We start from the raw sequence: 20,888 nt of genomic DNA on the forward strand, positions 1-20,888 counted from the left end.
TGCTGGGGATATGGCAGTGGACCACACAGCTGTCCCATTTGGACTTACATTCCAGTATGTGTGGGTGGGGAGGGTGGACAATAACAGAACAGGCACGTGCCTTATAGAGTGTATTAGAAAGGAATGGGAGCTATGGAGAAAAATGGAGCAGGGAAGACAGTTTTAATTACAAAGGTCAGGGAAGGTCTCATTGAGCAAGTGACACCTGAGCAAAGACTAGGAGAGAACAAATGGGGGGACAGATGTTAAGAGACAGCCTTTCTAGGAGTTTCTAGGAGAAACATCTCTTTCTAGGAGTTTTGTTGGGTAAAGTGGATTAGAGGGAAAAGTGTCGTGAAGAGAGGGTTTTTAAATTTGCTTAAAATGTGGGAAATGGTGTGGCTTATGGGGATGATCCCATGAGGCGGGGGCAGGGGAGGAGCATCGCTAACGTAGAAGGGCAAGGAGGGTGAGGAGAGAGTTTCTGGGGCGACATCCTTGAGTAGCAGAGAGGGGCTGCACTCCAGTGCACCCTTCATCATAGTAACAGGGAGGAAGGATTTGGGCAGATTCAGGTGGGCAAGTGTAAAAGGTGTTGGAATCTCAGAGCGGTAACTTCGAATTGCTTTAGTGTTCTCAGTGACATGGGAAGTAAGGAGGGCAGCTGAGAGTGAGGCTGGCAAAGTTGCTGTTGGGACTTGGCCATGTAGAGCAGTGGGTGAGTGACTGGCCCGGGGAAGCAGGAAGACTCCCCTGCGCTCCCCAGCCCCACCCCCAGATTCTGAGCATGAGTTGCAGTGGAGCCAGCCAGCATGTTTTCCTCTAGCCAAAGTTCAGCTGCACAGATGTGGTTATGGAGTAGGTGGAGAATTGGGTCTAACCAGGGCCAGCTTTTGCCAAGCGAGTGCCATTATCTAGAGTGGGCAAGGCAGTTGCCATTCCTCTGCTGAAAACTTAGTCCCTCAGATGTCCACGTGTCTCCCTCCCTCACAGCCTCCAGGTCTCCACTCAACAGTCACTTCCTCGAGAAGTCCTTCCTGACACCCCTGTCTCTATCCCTGACCCTACCTGACCACAGCAAATGTCTGTTTCATTACTTGCGTGTTGTCCGTCTCCTCACAGAGCCATGGATCTTTAACCGTCTGTTTCATTGCAGTATCCTAGGAACCTAAAGTGCCTGGCACATGGTAGGGGCCCCCAAAATGCGTGGTAAATGAATGAATGGATCGCATCAGAGAAGGGAGCACAGGTGTTGCCACCTATAGGTAGAAAAAATTCACTTGGTTTACTGGTGATGCAGATTAAACAAAGAAAGGAGGCTGTGTTATTAATCTGGTAACTTTATATGTCTCTGCAAACCTTCTGTAGATCTTGTTTGATTACCTTGTACCAAATATTTGATTTATCATATTTGGTGAATATTAATGATATGTACCTTAGTCAAGAGTAAGACTATATATAAATATGTGTATATATTTGAATGTATAAAAGATATTTGACTTAAGAATTTCTGTTTGCATGCATACATACGAGGGCTGTCCGGAAAGTGTCCAGCCACTGCTAATATAACAAAAACATGTTACATGGCTGGCTACTTTCTGGACAGCCTTTGGACACGTTTTTCTTATAGGTGTATGTAAATAATTATTGACTAAAGGGCACTTAAAAAACCATAGTCTAATAGACTGTAGGCAACAAACGGTGCTCGGGCAGTCTATGAATTACCAAAGGGTCTATGAGGCAAAGCGCCCCTGTCTGGGGACAGATCCTGCTTATTTTGCAGTAGGCTGAAAGGGCCTTTCTGTTGCTTTTGCTTGGCTATAGGAAATGTCCCTGCACACAATGCTGTGTGTGTCCCAAAGCTGGAGGGCCGCTTCAGGGAGGGCTCTGAAAAGAATCTTTATATTTCAGCTGAGCAGATGGATGAAGAATTAGAAATCAAGGCTCCTTTGGGCTCTTTCCATCCCACTGATGCCCAAAGTGGGCCAGAAAACCCTGGCCCCTCCAAGCCTGTTTCCTGAACCTTGGGCTTCTCTGGGTCCAAGGTCCGTTGTGGAATTGTCCCATGAATGGAGAGAATTGCTGCAGTGAAGGCCCTTTCCTGGTGCTTGTAGCAAGCCTTTGTCTCATGATTTTTGCCCTGGAAAGCCGCTCAGGCCAAACCCACATATTAGGACCATGAACTTGTACTCTGTGTGTGGCCTCTGCCAGGCTGCTGGAGCCCACTGGCTTCACCAGTCTCAGTCCAAGCAGCCCCAGCTGGAAGCATGTGCCACATGGCTCCTCACACACCCACAGGGGAGGGAGGCTGCTTGCTGGCCCGGGCCCAACCCCTCCCAGGGCCATCTGCTCAGAGAGCAGCAAAAGATGTTTAACAGAACTGTTTAACAGGACACAATGAACTGGAGTGCTGATTTCTGAATCGGCCCCAGTCTCTGGCTTTTTTTTTTTTTTAAATAAATCACATATATGATTTCAAATTCAAAAAGTACAAACGAGCTACTAAAACCCTGAGAGCTGCCTCCAAAGAGTGTCTGCTAGGGGATACTTGCCTGCCAAGCCTCAATGGGGGCCGTGTCTTCTGTTTCCAACACTGTGTGCCCAGAAGGAGGCCAGACTAGAGTGGAAGCTCTGTGAGGGCAAGGACTAGGCCCGTCTTGTTCGCCCTGGTATCTTGCACAGTGCTCAATTATTGTGTGAATGAATGAATGTATATTGTATTGGATAATAGTAATTCTGATAATAGTTGACATTTGCCAAGTATTGGCTAACAGTTTGCCACACGTTATCTCATTTAATCTTCATAACAGCCCTCTAAGATAAATCGTATTATTCCATTTTACAAATAGAGAAACAAGGTTCAGAGAGGTTAAGTCAATTGCCTAAGGGCACACAGCTGGTAAATAGAGGAGTGAGGATTTACTCTCTGGATGTCTGCTCTGTGTCCTAAGTGATATCTAAATTCCTATCTGCACCTAAGTTTGAGAATCCATGAATTTCCCACTTTGGAATTGACTCTATTGGGTACAGGCTGAAGGTAATAGCCATGCCATTCTTTTATTAACTTTTGATAGGAGTATGATATATAGAAAGAGTATAGTATGATGGATTCTCATTAACTGAACGCCTCTATGAAACCTGGGCCCAGATCAAGAAATAGCACATGACTTGCACCCTAGAAGTTCCCTGTATCCTCATCTAGTCACCACCTTCCCAAGCGTAACCACTATCTGACTTCCAAAAGCATAGATTAGTTTTGTCTGTTTCTGTTTTTCACATAAATGGAATCACACAGTATGTATTATTTTGGGTCTGGCTTCTTTTGTTCAACATTATGTTTGTGAGAGTCATATACAGTATTGTGTGTTATTGCAGTGTGTGTATTTATATTGCTATGTAGTGTTCCATTGTGTGAATATACCACACTTTATTTTATGTCCATTGTAACCGGCATTTGGATAGTTCTTACTCTGGGGCTATTTCAAATAGTGCTGCTATGAACATTCTAGAACAGGCCAGTTGGTGAACCGATATAGGCATTTCTATTGGTTATATCCATGAGAATGGAATTGCTGGGTCATAGGGTATCTGTGGGTCCAAGTAGTAGATCCTGCCAACCAGGGCTCCAAATTGGTCATATATTATTAATAGTTATGCAGTACTGAGCCAGCAGCAAAGGAGAGTTCTTGCTGCTCCACAACCTCAGCAACACTTGATATCATCTGTCTTTTCATTTTAACCATTCTGGTTGATGTGAAGAGGCATCTCATTGTGGTTTAATCTGATTTCTCTGATTATAAATAAAATTGACTACTCCAGGCCAAGTGTGGTGACTCATGCCTATAATCTCAGCACTTTGGAAGACTGAGGTGGGAGGACCACTTGAGGCCAGGAGTTTGAGACCAGCCTGAGCAACATAGCAAGACTCCATCTCTACAAAAAAAAAAAAAAAAAGTTTGAGCATTCCAAGTCCCTTTTTATAAGAGGGTCATAAAACAAAAAATATTGCACAACTACTGGATTTTTTTTTTTTCTGAAAAGTCACTGAAATAAACCTTCCATTCTGTTTTCTTTCTTTCTTTTTTTTTTTTTTTGAGACAGAGTCTCGCTTTGTTGCCCGGGCTAGAGTGCCGTGGCGTCAGCCTAGCTCACAGCAACCTCAAACTCCTGGACTTAAGCGATCTTACTGCCTCAGCCTCCCTAGTAGCTGGGACTACAGGCATGTGCCACCATGCCCAGCTAATTTTTTGTATATATATATTTTAGTTGGCCAGATAATTTCTTTCTATTTTTAGTAGAGACGGGGGTCTCACTCTTGCTCAGGCTGGTCTCGAACTCCTGACCTCGAGCGATCCACCCGCCTCGGCCTCCCAGAGTGCTAGGATTACAGGCGTGAGCCACCTCGCCCGGCCCTTCCATTCTGTTTTCAAGGTGACATGATGAGACCTGCCTCTTCCTAGAGGTACAGTGAATAAAGTCCTGAGCTTAGGCTGGACTGGCTTAAGGCCTATTCTCAGGCCCCTCCATGGCTCCTCCTTTCCCTCCTATGAATGAGTTAGGAACACCCAGACAGCAATAAAACAGACAAAGAAGACCAGTGTTCCTAACATCTTAGTTAGGCATTTGCATTTCATCAAACCAGCATTTCCATCAAGGCCACGTACACACAGACCCAGCCCAGCAGAGCCTTTTCTAATCCCATTTGATCACTTAGACTTAAATGTGCCTCAGACCAACCATATCACTAAATCAGATGGAGCCACAGACTTTCCTCTCTGACAGCAAAACCATAGTGGACTTTGCTATATATGATTCTTTCTGCTCAACTGACTTTTTCTTTGAGCAGCTGTTTTGATCCATCACAAATAAAACAAAACAAAGACATCTGAAGCAACTATAATTTAGATGTGTCAAGATGAATGTCTTAGTCTCTTTTGTGTTGCAATGACAGAATACCACAGACTAGGTAACTTATAAAGAAAAGAACTTTACTTCTTACAGTTCTGGAGTCTGGGAAGTCCAAGGTTGAGGCACCTGCATCTGGCAGGACCTTCCTGCTGCATCATCCCATGGTGGAAGGTGAGAGGGCTAGAGAGCACATGCAAGAGAGAGAGAGCAGGAGCCCAGCATGGTGGCTCATGACTGTAATCCTAGCACTCTGGGAGCCCAAGGCAGGAGGATCGCTTGAGCTCAGGAGTTCAAGACCAGCCTGAGCAAGAGTGAGACCCTGTCTCTACTAATTATAGAAAGAAATTAGCTGGACAACTAAAAGTATTTAGAAAAAATTAGCTGGGCATGGTGGCACATGCCTATAGTTCCAAGTACTCGGGAGGCTGAGGCAGGAGGATTGCTTCAGCCCAGGACTTTGAAGTTGCTGTGAGCTAGGCTGATGCCACAGCACTCTAGCCCAGGCAACAGAGTGAGACTCTGTTTCAAAAAAAAAAAAAAAAAAAGAGAGAGAGAGAGCAGGGAAGGGGCCAAGCTCATCTTTTTATCAGGAACCCACTCCCATGAAAACAGCATTAATCCATTTATGAGGGCTCTGGCCTTATGACTTAAGCACCTCTTAAAGGCTGAGACTGCCTTTTATACAATTAATAAAGGGCCACAAGGTGTGAACTGTGGTGGAAATATGCATATAACCAGCCATTGTTCCCGAGTTTGCTTTCCTATAATTGCTCACTGCTCATGAGTCACATATCTGATGGTCATGAAGATTCTTAGCTTTCATCATTGCTCCCGTAGATAACATCACCCTTGTGAAACCTAGGGCTGGTCTTTGAGGTATCTTCCAGGCCCTGCATGCTGGTGGACCAACTGACCCAACCAGACCAGTGGCCCAAGGAAGCAACTCAACTGGTCTTGCAACCCCCTACTCAGGAACTGACTCAGCACAAGAAGACAATTTCTGCTTCCTAATCCTATGAGTTCATCCCAGCCAATCAGTGGACCCATTGCCTGGCCCTTTGCCCACCAAACTATCTTTAAAAACACTTTCTCCCAAATTCTCAGAGGAATGGATTTGAGAACTTCCTCCCATCTCCTCACATGGCGCCTGCAATATTAAACTCTTTCTCTGCTGTAACCCCTGCTGTCTCAGTGTACTGGCTTCCTCTTGAGCAGTGGCAGGGCAATGGATTTGGTAAGGCTGTAACAGTCCCACCTCTGAACACTGTTGTACTGGGGATTAAGTCTGCAACACTTGAACTTTGGGGGACACATTCAAACCATTACCAATGGAAAACTGGAATTGGTATCAAGAGGGCAGAACCTTGGCAGTTTCAGAACCTGAAGACAAAATTACAAATGAGAGTCAGACAAAGGGGTAGAGCAGCACAACCTCAGTCACAGCACTGTGCTTGTCACTTTACAAGTTCCTCAGTCAGCCAGTCATTGACAGCCCTGCACGTTAGGGCCTACCCTTGTTTTACAGAAACTGAAGCTCAGAGAGATCATGTCACTTGCCTAAGGTAGGGGAGCCGGAAGGCAGACCCAGATCATGTCACAGTCTGCTGGTAGGGGATCTGGAAGGAAAACCCAGCACCTTTGGACACCAAAATCTCTGCTCCTCCACTTGTTCCTCAACAACTTAGGGCTCAGGAGCTGACTCTTACAGAGTTAAGCACCTGGCCCCACCTTTGGGATTGGCATGTAGAGAGAAGAAGCTGCCCACCGCACACCCTACCAAATGAGCACTCCCCACAAAATCAGACGACACCAAGTGGTGTTGGGGATGTGGAGCAGGGAAGGCTCTCCTCCCCCACCAAACTGTTAGGTAGATGAGGGATTCCAGGTCTCCTAGGGACAAAAGTGGGTACTGTTGCCTTGGTACAATTGCTCCACTAAGAAGAAGGACAAGGGTGGGTCCCAGGCCCCATCTTGGTCCTGCTCCACCCAATCCTACCCTGAGCTATGGCCATACCTGAGGGAGAGGGAATACCCTACAAATCTGCCAATCAGAACTTAGCACTTCAGCTGCAAAAAAAAAAATACAGAGGACTCTCTAGCCCACGGGCCAAGCAGCATCGGTACCATAGAGTCCGGAAACCGACCGCAACTCCCAACTGTCCAATCAAAGTGGTTCTATGGTGACCCTAAATCATGAGGGAGGTCACAATCTGGGCACTATAGAACAAGACATAGACCATAACCAGTCCCTCTTTGTGCCCGTCCTTTTGCTCTCCCTTTGCTGTGACAATGGGTCTAGTCATCATCTGTGGCATACGTATCATGCTCTGTAAACCTATACCTTGCTCTATAATCCTATCTTTCTCTCCTCAATAAACCTCATTTTTGTGCTTGCCTTACTATGGTCTGTCTGGTCATTCTTCAGCCATGAGCGCGTCAAGAACTGACATTTCAGACTGAAACCTGACAAAACCACCTTGGAAACAGTCATCCTGTAAAGCATGCTTGTAGACCTCACCCAGCCATTCCACTTCAGGTCAGTATCCCCAGGGAAACTCATTCCCTAAGAGACAGGTACAGAATTTTTCATAGCAGTACTTGGAGAGAGAGCAGAATCCTGAAAACAGCTGCAAAGTTCGATGATGGTGGAATGAGTAAATATATATATTGTCAACCTTAAATACTGAGATTCAGAAAATATGATTAAGTATAGAGTTTATTTGAGCTCAGAGCTTGAGGATGGCCACCCAGGAGCATAGATTCAAGTTGCCCTGAATGTACACTCCTATTAGCACCAGTTACAAGTGGGTTTTAAGGACAAGGGAAGAGGCAGTTCCTAAATTATACTTTAAAATAACTTGAGCTACTGATTGGCTATACATCCTTCTTTGTATCACAAATTCCAGGAATAGGAAGATAAAGGGTGAGGCATCTAGTCGGGAACAAAGTGCCTTTAAACAATTGCCCGTGGACATGGGTGGGGTGGGGTGGGGGGAGGTGTGTGACTGAGGTCCCATCCTCAAGGTCTCTCTGGACCTGATAAATTTTGCATACTTCACAGAGCTCAGACTTCTCTGAGCTATTTTTCTTTTCTCGTTTTCCCCTTTTTCATCAAGATCATTCAAAGAAAGCATCATAGATGAACTCAAATGGTTTTGGCTCCTTTTATGTTCAGAAGCCTAATCCTGTGTCACTAGGAAGGCTCATTCCAGGATTTTCCTGTCCCTTTTAGGGGAGGGAGGTGCAGAGGAGATACTCCAAGGAATTTTAAAAGTGCCAAAAGCCGAAGTGAGATGACATCACAGGGTGGCAAAAATGAGACCTCAGTCGAGTCACTGATTTATATACCTGCTGTCACTTGTTGAATCATCTCGAGTCTTCAGAATACCATGAGTTTAGTTTTATCAGAAGAAGTAAAACAGTGAGAGATACATAGCAGAAATATAATGCACATAGGGATTATAAACAAAGAATTTGTTTGCCAGAATGAAAAAGAAAATATATCTCATTGGGAAGTCAACTGAAAACATCATGAAGAAAATTAAAACACCCTGTTCTTCTTTAGAGACTTATAGCCAGGAAATAATTCAGGATTTAGTTTAAATTGTAGGAAAATAATAAAAACTCAAAAACAATGGTCAGCGCTGGAATCTAATAATGGGTGTGCTATAGTTTTCTTCTGAAACATAATTTTTCTCTCTCCAGTTTCCCATTCCTACCAAAAATAAATCTTGGTAAGACCAATTTACTTGCAAAATCACGTTTAGCATTATACTTGGTCTGATTATTTGCATAAAGTGCAAAAGAATAGTGAATGGCCATATAGGCTCTTTTAAGTTGGCTTTGCTGAAATTTTTTATAAAGAATCTCAGATTAGGCCGGGCACGGTGGCTCACGCCTGTAATCCTAGCACTCTGGGAGGCCGAGGCAGGTGGATCGTTTGAGCTCAGGAGTTCGAGATCAGCCTGAGCAAGAGCAAGACCCCGTCTCTACTAAAAATAGAAAGAAATTATGTGGACAGCTAAAAATATATATAGAAAAATTAGCCAGGCATGGTGGCACATGCCTGTAGTCCCAGCTACTCGGAAGGCTGAGGCAGGAGGATCACTTGAGCCCAGGAGTTTGAGGTTGCTGTGAGCTAGGGAGACGCCATGGCACTCTAGCCTGGGGATCAGAATGAGACTCTGTCTCAAAAATATATATATATTAATTAAAATTATTTTAGTCCTCCATCAGTTCAGTGCCATGTAATTAACTCTTGTTCTGCTTGATGTCTGGTTAGTAATCCTCATGAACACAGAAATTTTTAATTAGAATCTTGGAAGTTTTTACCTGGTCCAATGGTATGATCTCCAAAATTATCAGAAACCTATATTTAAGAGTACTTGCCAGGGTCCTTTTCCATGAATTTCCTTGAAGAAGAGGCAAACTTTGAACTGTAACTAATTATAAACTATTTTTTTAGAAGAATATAAGTAAAACAATTGTGGATGACAAAAGACTTAGCGCAGCCATGCTTAAGATGCAATTGACAAGGAAATCTGGTTATTTATGTGGCATACAACAATGGAACACAATCATAACTATGACTGATAACATACTAAGACATCAGAATTTTAGGAATCTCATACAATTTTGGAACACATATTAATAACACATTTATATAAATATAACTCAAAGAAAGTTAAACACCATTTTTTATTTGACAATGCTTCCTGTATGATTTTAACATACCTAATAAGCCTAATATGTCTCACTTGGACCTCCAGGGGGTCCTATTTGTTATGTACAAGTTAGTTCAGGTCAAAAAGACTTAATTTTAGAATGTGAAACTTAATTGGGGGAAGTATGTCAAATATTAAAGGCTTAAAACACTTGATATTTTTTTTTTTTTTTTGAGACAGAGTCTCACTCTGTTGCCCGGGCTAGAGTGAGTGCCGTGGCGTCAGCCTAGCTCACAGCAACCTCAAACTCCTGGGCTCAAGCGATCCTCCTGCCTCAGCCTCCCGAGTAGCTGGGACTACAGGCATGCACCACTATGCCCGGCTAATTTTTTCTATATATATTTTTAGCTGTCCATATAATTTCTTTCTATTTTTAGTAGAGATGGGGTCTCGCTCTTGCTCAGGGTGGTCTCGAACTCCTGAGCTCAAACGATCCGCCCACCTCGGCCTCCCAGAGTGCTAGGATTACAGGCGTGAGCCACCGCGCCCGGCCAACACTTGATATTAAAATAAGAAAGATTTAAAACACATGATCATAATAGGATCACAGGTCACTGTAAAGTAATAGCACTCATTTAGCCAAAATGATAATTCAAAGATTTCAAAAGGCAAAAACTTTGAATCTTTCATAGAGAGGGGACTCAGTTCCCAAGCAAGAGACCTCATAAAGACAAACTCTTTCCTCCCTTCTTTTTTGCAGTTTACTCAAAGGGTAAGCAAATCTTTTACTATCTCTTATTAGTACTATACAAAATTCTTGTTCAAAAGAGAAAACCAAATTTTACTTTTATGTTAGTGAATTATTAATGCTAAAGCAAATTTTAATAAACCCTTATAAACAGGGGTGGGGAGAGGAGGAAAAAAAAACCCTTATAAACAAATCCATCTAATCTCAGCCAGCTTTGACCACACAAGATTTCAATAAACCTTTTATAACTCTTAAAATCTATTAAAGAGCAGATGAGTTCATCAAGAAAACCCTGTTGTTCCAACACAGGGGCCCACACTCTGACCTTGCATCAGTGTGCTTTTGATATTTTTAGAAAAATTTTTAGATTTCTAGAAAATTTATAAATAATTTCATCCTAATTTTAGCCAATTTGATCACACACAAAATTCCTTTCACGAGATTAATCTTCCACAGACTATCTACAACTTGCTTAAACCTTCAGTTTTGGCCTATACTTCCTTTTGATATTGGCATTTTACCTTAGAAAAAAAATTTACTTTCCTTTTCCCCTTGTCATTTTGACTACACAAAGTGCTCTCTCAAGCCAAAGAAAAAAACTACTCTCCCTTTTCAACTTTCTTTACCAAAAACACATCTTTCTTTATACTCTCTGTATATATAATTGTTTCTTTTCTATCTAGTAGTTTTAATTACATATATTAATTACAGTTTTAACTCTTAGTAACTCTTTTAACTCTTAGTAATTTCTAGTGAAAAACCTAGGAAGTAGGTAATTTGGAACTGTTTTATACTATTATTTATAGATGAAAACCATTTCACAATTCTTAGAAAGAACTTGTTTCAATTTTTTTGTAACAGATCTAAATATATTTAGTGGGATTACAGGTTCATGCCTGTAATCCCAGTACTTTGGGAGGCCAAGGCAGGAGGATCACTTGAGGCCAGGAGTTCAAGACCAGCCTGGGTAACATAGCGTGGCCCCATCTCTACAAAAAATTTAAAAATTAGGTGGGCATGGTGGCATGTACCTGTCATCCCAGCTACTAGAGAAGTTGAGACAGGAAGATCCCTTGAGTCCAGGAATTCAGGGTTACAGTGAGCTATGATTGGGCCACTACATTTCAGCCTGGGTGATAGAGTGAAAAAATAAAAATAAATAAAAAGTAAATATATTTAGTTTTTCTATACTATATGAATAACTCAGAAATTTTCTGATTACTAATTAATTTAATATAATATCACTTTTAAGTTTCTGAGAAAGATTTTTGAAACTATGCAAAGTTCATTTATAAACTTTTATTCCATTACATTCACATACTTTATTTATTCTTTTTTTTTTTTTTTTTTTTGAGACAGCGTCTCACTCTGTTGCCTGGACTAGAGTGCTGTGGCGTCAGCCTAGCTCACAGCAACCTCAAACTCCTGGGCTCAAGCGATCCTTCTGCCTCAGCCTCCCAAGTAGCTGGGACTACAGGCATGCACCACCATGCTCAGCTAATTTTTTCTGTATATATTTTTAGTTGTCCATATAATTTCTTTCTAATTTAATAGAAACGAGGTCTCACTCTTGCTCAGGCTGGTCTGGAACTCCTGAGCTCAAACGATCCACCCGCCTCGGCCTCCCAGAGTGCTAGGATTACAGGCGTGAGCCACCGCGCACAGCCTACTTTATTTATTCTTAACAATTATGCTTGAATAGTTCCTTAAGGAAAGCTAACCATCATCTCAAGTTATTTCTTTGCTAACCAGTTTTACAGCCTGTGAATGTTAGGCAAGTCATCAACTAAGTGAAAATACATGATTATTTTGCTGATCAGAAGACACAGCTGTTTCCATTAAAACTAGTCTTTTTTTTTTTTTAGAGATGGGGTCTCACTCTTGCTCAAGCTGGTCTCAAACTCCTGAGCTCAAGCAATCCTCCCCCTCAGCCTCCCAGAGTGCTAGGATTACAGGCAAAACTAGTCTTATTTACCAAAGACTTACCCAAGTCATGTGAACTAAAAGGCATTTGAATTAGTTTCTATTTTTTTTACAAAATATTTTAAGCACTCACTTTTTCTTTAAGCCAATTAATTAGAGCTCTTTTGTGAATTTTGGTACTGAACTATCACATACACATGATACATATAAACATATAGACATACATACAGACAGAAATAGATTTTATATCTTCATAAGGTTTCACATTTGCCAGTTTTTAAATAGTTTCTCTCCTGCCTTTAGACTATGAAACTCTAAACAATTGTTAGCTAGGCAACTCTAAACTTGTACTTCCAAAAATATGACTGTTGGGTGAAAATTTACATTCCAAAGGCAAACAACTTAGATCTAAATACCATTATTTGCTTAGACAAATAAGGGAATTGGTAAAGTCCCACTCAAGACAAGATTGCCAGGAAAAGTATCTTAAACAAAGATAAAGTTACATAAACTTTAAGCCAATGTCTTCCCCATTGCATGGTGTAAGTGCAGTGAGGACGAGGAGGATGCCTTTACAAAGGAGATTTATAGATGTAAAATCTTTTACAAGAACTTTAAATAGCTAGCTAAATGCTAGAAAGTAGTATTTTGGAGACCTATCCAGTTAGATAGGTGGTCCTTTCAATTGAGATTGTTTTTTGATGGATTATTGACTTTAGGGTAGAGCCCTTTAAGGAACAAGGCAAAGAAAGCATTTGCAGTGTCCAGGGTCTAATATTTAAATATTTGACCAGCCTGAGCAAGAACAAAGAGACCTCCTCTCTACAAAAAATAGAAAAATTAGCCGGGCGTGGTGGCACACACCTGTAGTCCCAGCCACTTGGGAAGCTGAGGCAGGAAGATCACTTGAGGCCAGGAGTTTGAGGTTGCAGTGAGCTATCATGATGCCACTGCACTGTATCCAGGGGGACAGATTGAGACCCTGTCTCAAAAAGAAAACAAAACAAAAATAAATAAATTATGCCAAAAGCAGTTACAACCGAAAGGCAGCACATCTATTTATTATTGGGTTTTTTTTTCTGTCTTTACTTTTTTGAGACAGAGTCTCACTCTGTTGCCCAGGCTATAGTGCCATGGTGTCAGCCTAGCTCATAGCAACCTCAAACTCCTGGGGTCAAGCAATCCTCCTGCCTCAGCCTCCCAAGTAGCTGGGACTACAGGTATGTGCCAACATGCTCAGCTAATTTTTTCTCTATATATTTTTAGTTGTCCAGATAATTTCTTTCTATTTTTTAGTAGAGACGGGGTCTCGCACTTGCTTGGGCTGGTCTTGAACTCCTGGCCTTCAGCGATCCTCCCGCCTCGGCCTCCCAGAGTGCTAGGATTACAGGTGTGAGCCACTGTGCCTGGCCAGGAAGCACATCTGTATCTTTAAAAATCAAGGATCCCACTTTTACATTAGATCCCCAAAGAGAGGGAAGCGCTACGAGGCTGGGCCATGCAAGGCTTCCACAGTGCACCTCACTACAAAAACATTCCCTCCGGAGGCTGGTGGGTGATCCAATGCCAACGAGCCCACTCTGTGATCAGCCCATCCCCCACAGCAATCACCCACATCCTCCAAGTGCTCAAACCTTTTGTTTCTAAGCTGGCAGAGAGATGAGTAGCCCCCTGCAGTATCAACCATTCACTGCAACCGCTGTAAGCCACTTCCAAAACTGCGGCTTTTGCCAGTGACTTGTCAGCTCTTGCACACACAAAAATCGAGTTCTGTCTCACAGTGCAAAGTAATTCCTGGTACCTCAAAAGCCAAAGAGGTTATGTACTACTTTTAACAATTTACTTTCCTCCATGACAATATGAATTGCAATTTATGAATTAAAAGGATCAGATTTTGAAAAAAACTTTGAAACTAATAATTCTATTTTATCATCTAATTCTAAATACATTTCCCCCCTTTTGAGAGAAGGGGATGTGGGTATTATATAACATACAATCCTTTTTGAAACATCTACCTTTTGCTGTAATTGCACAGCAGTGGAATAGGTTCATATTGAGCTGGGTAGGGGTATTTTGTCAGTACATATGGGGTAAATAGTTGTTTTAATTATAAACTCACAATCTTACTAGCCTTGGTCTTTTTGTTTGGCTTCCCTTTTGTCTATATTCTTTAGTTAAAATGTGAGACTACTGATTGGCAAGATTGACCAAATCATGAGTTTGAGAAGCAGCCCAACTAAGGCTTTGTCTTTGTATTATTAATACTAATTCATCATCTCACCCGTTTATGAAATTGGAGTTAATCATTTTGATGATTGGCATAACTCTATTCAGATAATCCTGAATATCGTTTAAACATTTTTTCACCATATGACATTACTGACTCATCTGGATTTTGTCAACATTGTTGTTTTTTATACTAGTTGACTATTTTTTGAAAGACTAACAGATGATTTCAAGTAAAGTTTTTGCAACCTCACAGGCACATCCCTGATCAGCCTCTGAAAATTAGTGGAAGTATTCCCAGGGGTTTCTCCAGTTTGCCTTATCCATCCAAGCTTTAGCTTTACTTTCTGACACTGACATACGAACCCATTGATATAAATCAGAGAACCTAGGATCATAAGCTTAAATATTTAATTCGAATTCTCTGGCAAATCCAGTAGGGTACTGATTCAAATCAGGAAATTCCTCAATCATGCCTGTAAGTTTTCCTTTAACCACGGTTGATAAGCTAAGGCAAGCTGTCCTCTCCCAGAGACTGGCTGTTCACAACACAGAGGCAGAACAGCAAGAGCATGAGGGGAAGGAGGGACAGAGGGACATTTGGTTAAGGCAGTTCAGATAACGAAGGATAAAGAGAAGAAGGAAAGGCTGGGCACGGTGGCTCACGCCTGTAATCCTAGCACTCTGGGAGGCCGAGGTGGGCAGATTGTTTGAGCTCAGGAGTTCGAGACCAGCCTGAGCAAGAGCGAGACCCCATCTCTACTAAAAATAGAAATTATATGGACAGCTAAAAATATATATAGAAAAAATTAGCCGGGCATGGTGGTGCATGCCTGTAGTCCCAGCTACTCGGGAGGCTGAGGCAGGAGGATCGCTTGAGCTCAGGAGTTTGAGGTTGCTGTGAGCTAGGCTGACGCCACGGCACTCACTCTAGCCTGGGCAACAGAGTGAGACTCTGTCTCAAAAAAAAAAAAAAAGAGAAGAAGGAGCTGAGGGAGGAGGAGGAGGAGAAATTTCAGCAGCCTTTTTAATACAAAAATTGTTTTAATCAACCAGGGATGATAGGTTGAACCTGTAGTCCCAGCTATTTGGGAGGCTGAGGTGATGGATCACTTGAGGCCAGGAGTTCAAGACCTACCTGAACAACACAGCAAGACCCTGTCTCTACAAAAAATAGAAAAACTAGCTGGGTGTGGAGGCACATGCATGTAGTCCCAGATACTCAGGAGACTGAGTCAGGAGGATCTCTTGAGCCCAGGAGTTCAAGGCTGCATCGAGCTAGGATCGAACCACTGCACTCCACCATGGGTGACAGAGGGAGACCCCATCTCTGAAAATTAAAATAAATTTTAAAAAGAGGCCAGGTGTGGTAGCTCATGCCTGTAATCCTAGCACTCTGGGCAGCTGAGGTGGGAGGATCGCTTGAGCTCAGGAGTTCAAGACCAGCCTGAGCAAGAGTTAGATCCTGTCTCTACTAAAAATAGAAAAAATTAGCCTGCCATGGTGGCGTGCACCTGTAGTCCCAGCTACTTGGGAGGCTGAGGCAGGAGAATCGCTTGAGTTTGAGGTTGCTGTGATCTAGGCTAATGCCACAGGCACTCTAGCCCCAGGCAACAGAGCAAGACTCTGTCTCAAAAAAGAAAAAAAAAAAAGAAAAAATGTGAAGAATATTCCAATTCTTAAGTTGGATGGTGGGTTCATGAATATGATGTTTAATGTTACACTTTACAACTTACATATATGATATAATTATATATATTAAATATTTCCCAATTACAAATTTTGAATAATTGTTTTTTAAGTATCATGTTGTAGGAATACACGCTAAACTGCTAGGAGTGGTTATCCTGAAGGCATGGAAATGGATTACAGGGAACTTTTACTTTCTGTTATATACATTTATAATCATTTCTAAATTTTGTTCTAAATCCTTTAGAATAAAAAGGTGATAATGTGTATTGCAGGGTGGGGGCGGGGGAAGGTCATTAAAGATAGAAAAAGAAAGCAAACTAAAAATTAAATCAATGAATTTGATGACCCATCTAAAAAATAAAAAGGCTTACGCAGTAGTGGTGTTATGGTCTGAGACGCGAGAAATGACCACCTAAAGACCGAATTGAGCCAAATCAGGAGTCTTTATTAGCTGGCCAGCGACTACTCTCTGCTCCTCCCAAAGGCGGCACAGAAAGCAGCCGTGAGCCTTTGAAACAGAAAGTTTTTATTTTTTTATTTATTTTTTTTTTTTGAGACAGAGTCTCACTCTGTTGCCCAGGCTAGAGTGAGTGCCGTGGCGTCAGCCTAGCTCACAGCAACCTCAAACTCCTGAGCTCAAGCGATCCTCCTGTCTCAGCCTCCCGAGTAGCTGGGATTACAGGCATGCGCCACCATGCCCGGCTAATTTTTTCTATATATATTTTTAGCTGTCCATATAATTTCTTTCTATTTTTAGTAGAGGTGGGGTCTCGCTCTTGCTCAGGCTGGTCTCGAACTCCTGAGCTCAAACAATCTGCCCACCTCGGCCTCCCAGAGTGCTAGGATTACAGGCGTGAGCCACCGCGCCCAGCCTGAAACAGAAAGTTTTTATATTGTAAGTTTGTGGGTGGACAATTACTAAGACAGAGCAAGCACGTGTACAAAAAGCCTTGAGTAAGCATTATATCATTTTCTTATCTTTGGTGTAACAGGGATCTGGGCAGTTTGGGCTCTGGGCCATATCTTGTTCACGCAAAACATGAGTGTTGTAATAGCTTCACGCAAAACGTGGGGGATGTAATCATTTTACGCAGAACATGGGTGTTGTAGTCACTTAGGAAGCAGGTTTACAGAAGCATAATGGCAGATTACTGATTTTTTGACGCGAAACTCAGACTGTAACAGTGGAAGGTGATCCGTCTGTACCTACATTGACTCTGTAAACACTGTCTTCAAGTGAAGTTAAAGACAGAGATACTCCAGCAAGATTGAGACAAGAAGATGTTCATTGCTCAGCGTCACACCTGAGTCCCCTTAGGAGCTACACGGTCCATATTATGTCCTAGGAATTCGTATTTTTTAAAATTCTATAATCATGCTATGAATGTGGAAGTTTCGTACGGGTGTGGGTGTGTTAAACATACTATTTTATTAAATGTAAGTATTTAAAATACACCACAAACTTTGAACTCTATTTTGCTTTTACTCATTTTCAAATATACTGGGAGCATCAACAAATCAAGGTAGCCAGGGCCTCTCTTCCTCTGCCTGGTGTCTAGGAAAGAAGGAACCTAAAAGAGTGTGTTTCTGTTTTGTCCAGCCCTGTCCCTGCAGAGAGAATCTAGACTGCTGAAACAGGCTGACTGAAGAATTTGGGGCATGAGTCTGGGGGCCCCACTGGTACAGAGAGGGTTCGCCTCCTAGGGCTGGTGCTCTGCTGTGCTCTCCAGGAAGCCTTCTTGCTGCTGCTAAGAATTCTCCAGGCTTTGTTTGTGAGACAGAGCAGTTCTTGTAGGTAAATGAGACACTCGATTTTTGTTAAGCAAATAATTTTGTGACCCATGATGCATCAAATTTGCAGAGCATATTCGAATAAAAGGTATCATCTTTATATACACATTTAATCTCAAGTAAAAGAAAACACGTTTTAGGTTGAGCACAGTGGCTCGCACCTGTAATCCTAGCATTATGGGAGGCTGAGGTGGGAGGATTGCTTAAGGTCAGGAGTTTGAGACCAGCCTGAGCAAGAGCCAGACCCAGTCCCTACTAAAAATAAAAAAATTAGCCAGGCGTGGTGGTGCACATCTGTAGTCCCAGCTACTCGGGAGGCTGGGGGCGGCGCAGGGGGGATCACCTGAGCCCAGGAGTTTGAGGTTGCTGTGAGCTAGGCTGACGCCACAGCACACTGGCCTGGGCGACAAAGCAAGACACTGTCTTAAAAAAGAAAAGAAAAGAAGACATGTTTTCTGATGCCAAAAATATATGTAATTTTAATTGACAAAAATTGGAAAAGCATGGCAAATACATAGATGAAAATTAGAGCCAGTCACAATCCCCTGGGAAGCAGGTGCCAAAGCATAGTTGAGGTTGGAGGGGTTTATTTGGGATAACGCCTGTGAGAGGTAAAGGGGCGGAGGGAGCAGGATCCCGCAGCAGAGAATACAGACGGTGATGCAGATGAGACGCCTGAGAGCGGAGGGTGCAGGAAGGAGGATCTGGTAGCGAGAGCTCCGAGCTGCAGCTGTGAGAGAGTGTTAGCCAACCCAGCACGGAGCTCCAGGACAAAGGTCGCCTAGAAAAGTCCCATGCTGGGCAGAAACGGACAGACTCTAGAGCCACACCACGCTGGCTCAATCCGAGCCTGGGAGCTGCCAGGATTGGGATGGGGTGTGGCCTCAGCCCCGCGCTGCAGCCCCTTGCAAAGGTACCGCGGAGATTCTCCACTAACTGCCCTCGCGGGAGGTTCTCGAAAGGAGAGCGGAGTGGCAGGGCTCCGTGGCCACCTGTGTATGTGCATGTTTGTACATGTATGTATGTAACTAGTTTTGGTTTTACATAATTCTGATCATGCTGTGCATATTGCTTGGTAGTTTGAATTTTTTCCAGTTAATTTATTTCACGGAGTACACTGACACGTTAAATCATTCTTTCAAAATTAGGGTCCATGGTTGAGCTTCACCCCGGGGATCCGTGAGGCTTCTGAAACAATGTGCTAAATTTTACAGAAAAGTATATATGTGCGTTTTTCCAGAGAGAGGGCTGGTGGCTTTTTTCACATCCTCTAAGGCTGTGGTCCCCAACCTTTTAGGCACCAGGGACTGGTTTCATTGGGGGGTGGGGGATGGGGAGGGGGACCTCAGGCGGTGATGCCAGCGATGGGGAGTGGCTGTAAATACAGGTGAAGCTTCGCTCCCTCGCCAGCCACTCCCCACCTGCTGTGCGGCCCAGTTCCTAAGTTTCATGGAAGATAATTTTTCCACGGACTGGGGGCGGGGGCGGGGGGGTTGGGGGGGAGAAGGCGGAGCTCAGGCGGTGATGCACAGCCTGGTTCCTAATGGGCCAGAACTGGAACCAGGCCGCAGCCTGGGGGTTGAGGACCGCAGTTCTAAGGGGTCTAAAAACCACCAAAAACCAGTAATCTAAAGCATGTGTTGGGGTTCAGAAAGTGATACCCCCAAACTGGTGCTCTGACATGCCGAGAGGCCTTAAAAGCTGCCTCAGAATCGAGGTTCCTCTGACCTTGTCATTTTTTTCCCTTCACCACCACCCAAGCATAGGCAGGGGACTCTCTGGAATTTTCTTGCCTGACCAAGAAAGCTTCTTCCCAAAAGAAACACAATTGCCTTCCATCACCTCCTTGAAATCTTATTATCTGTCTCAGAAAAGAAGACTAAGGAATGCAACCATACCTGAACAGACTTTCACAAGATAATACTTGCCTCCCAGGCTCATTCAAATTCCAAAGAGAATCATTTACAAGTTAATTTCTGCCCATTCCTTCTCCCTGACAATCATTTGCTGCTCCTTAAAAGAACTATCTACATTCCCTGTCTACTCCCTCCCTGTGAGAAAGGGTATCTAAGCTTCTGTCCTTCATTGGGTTCTTGGGTAATTCTCCTGCAATCCCCTGTGTTATGTATGTTAAAATAAAATTTGTATGTGTTTTCTCCTAATAATCTGCCTTTTATTGGTTGATTTTTCAGCCAACCTTCAGAAGGCGAAGGGGAAGTTTTCTCTTGGCCCTTCCACGTGGTTTATGGCCGTGGCACCATGATGTATGAAAACAGCCCCTACTGTTGATTGGTTTCCAAGCTTTGGCTATGATGAACATTGATGTTCATAAGTCTTAGCACAAGATAAGATGTGGTGTATCCCTCGGGATGAATGCCCATAGGAACAATGTTGAGTCAAAAGGTATGTGCCTCATCTTTCAGGCTTTTGATACTACTGGCAAAAATACCTGATGCTTGGGAATAGAAAGGTTGGTCAGAGGACAAGAAAATCCTGGTCATTGGAACACTGTAACTCCTATAATGTTTTTATCCCTTTGATCTTCAGAGCACTGGTGGGCATTATTATGCCCATTTCACAGATGGACACATTGAGTCTCAGAGGGGTTAAGTGACATGCCCAGGGTTACTCTGGGTCCAAGCTGGAATTCAAGCTCAAATCTGTCTGATTGCAAAGAGATCAGACTAGAGGGGAGTTTTTTCATAAAGTGGTAGTGAAACCACCCTTTATAAAGTTAATAAAGGGCCACATGGTGGGAACTCTGGTAGGGGAATATATATATAAACAGCCACTGTTCCTGAGCTTGCTTTCCTACAGTTGCTCACTGCTCAGGAGTCATCTAGCTGATGGTCATGAAGACTCTTGGCTTGCTTCACTGCTCCCATAGATAGCAACATCCTTGAGAAACCTAAGGGCTAGTTTTTGAGATGTCTTCTCAGCCCTGCATTCCAGTGGAC

The sequence above is a fragment of the Eulemur rufifrons genome, chromosome 7 (genome assembly GCF_041146395.1).
Source record: "Eulemur rufifrons isolate Redbay chromosome 7, OSU_ERuf_1, whole genome shotgun sequence".
In the NCBI taxonomy this organism is placed as follows: Eukaryota; Metazoa; Chordata; class Mammalia; order Primates; family Lemuridae; genus Eulemur; species Eulemur rufifrons.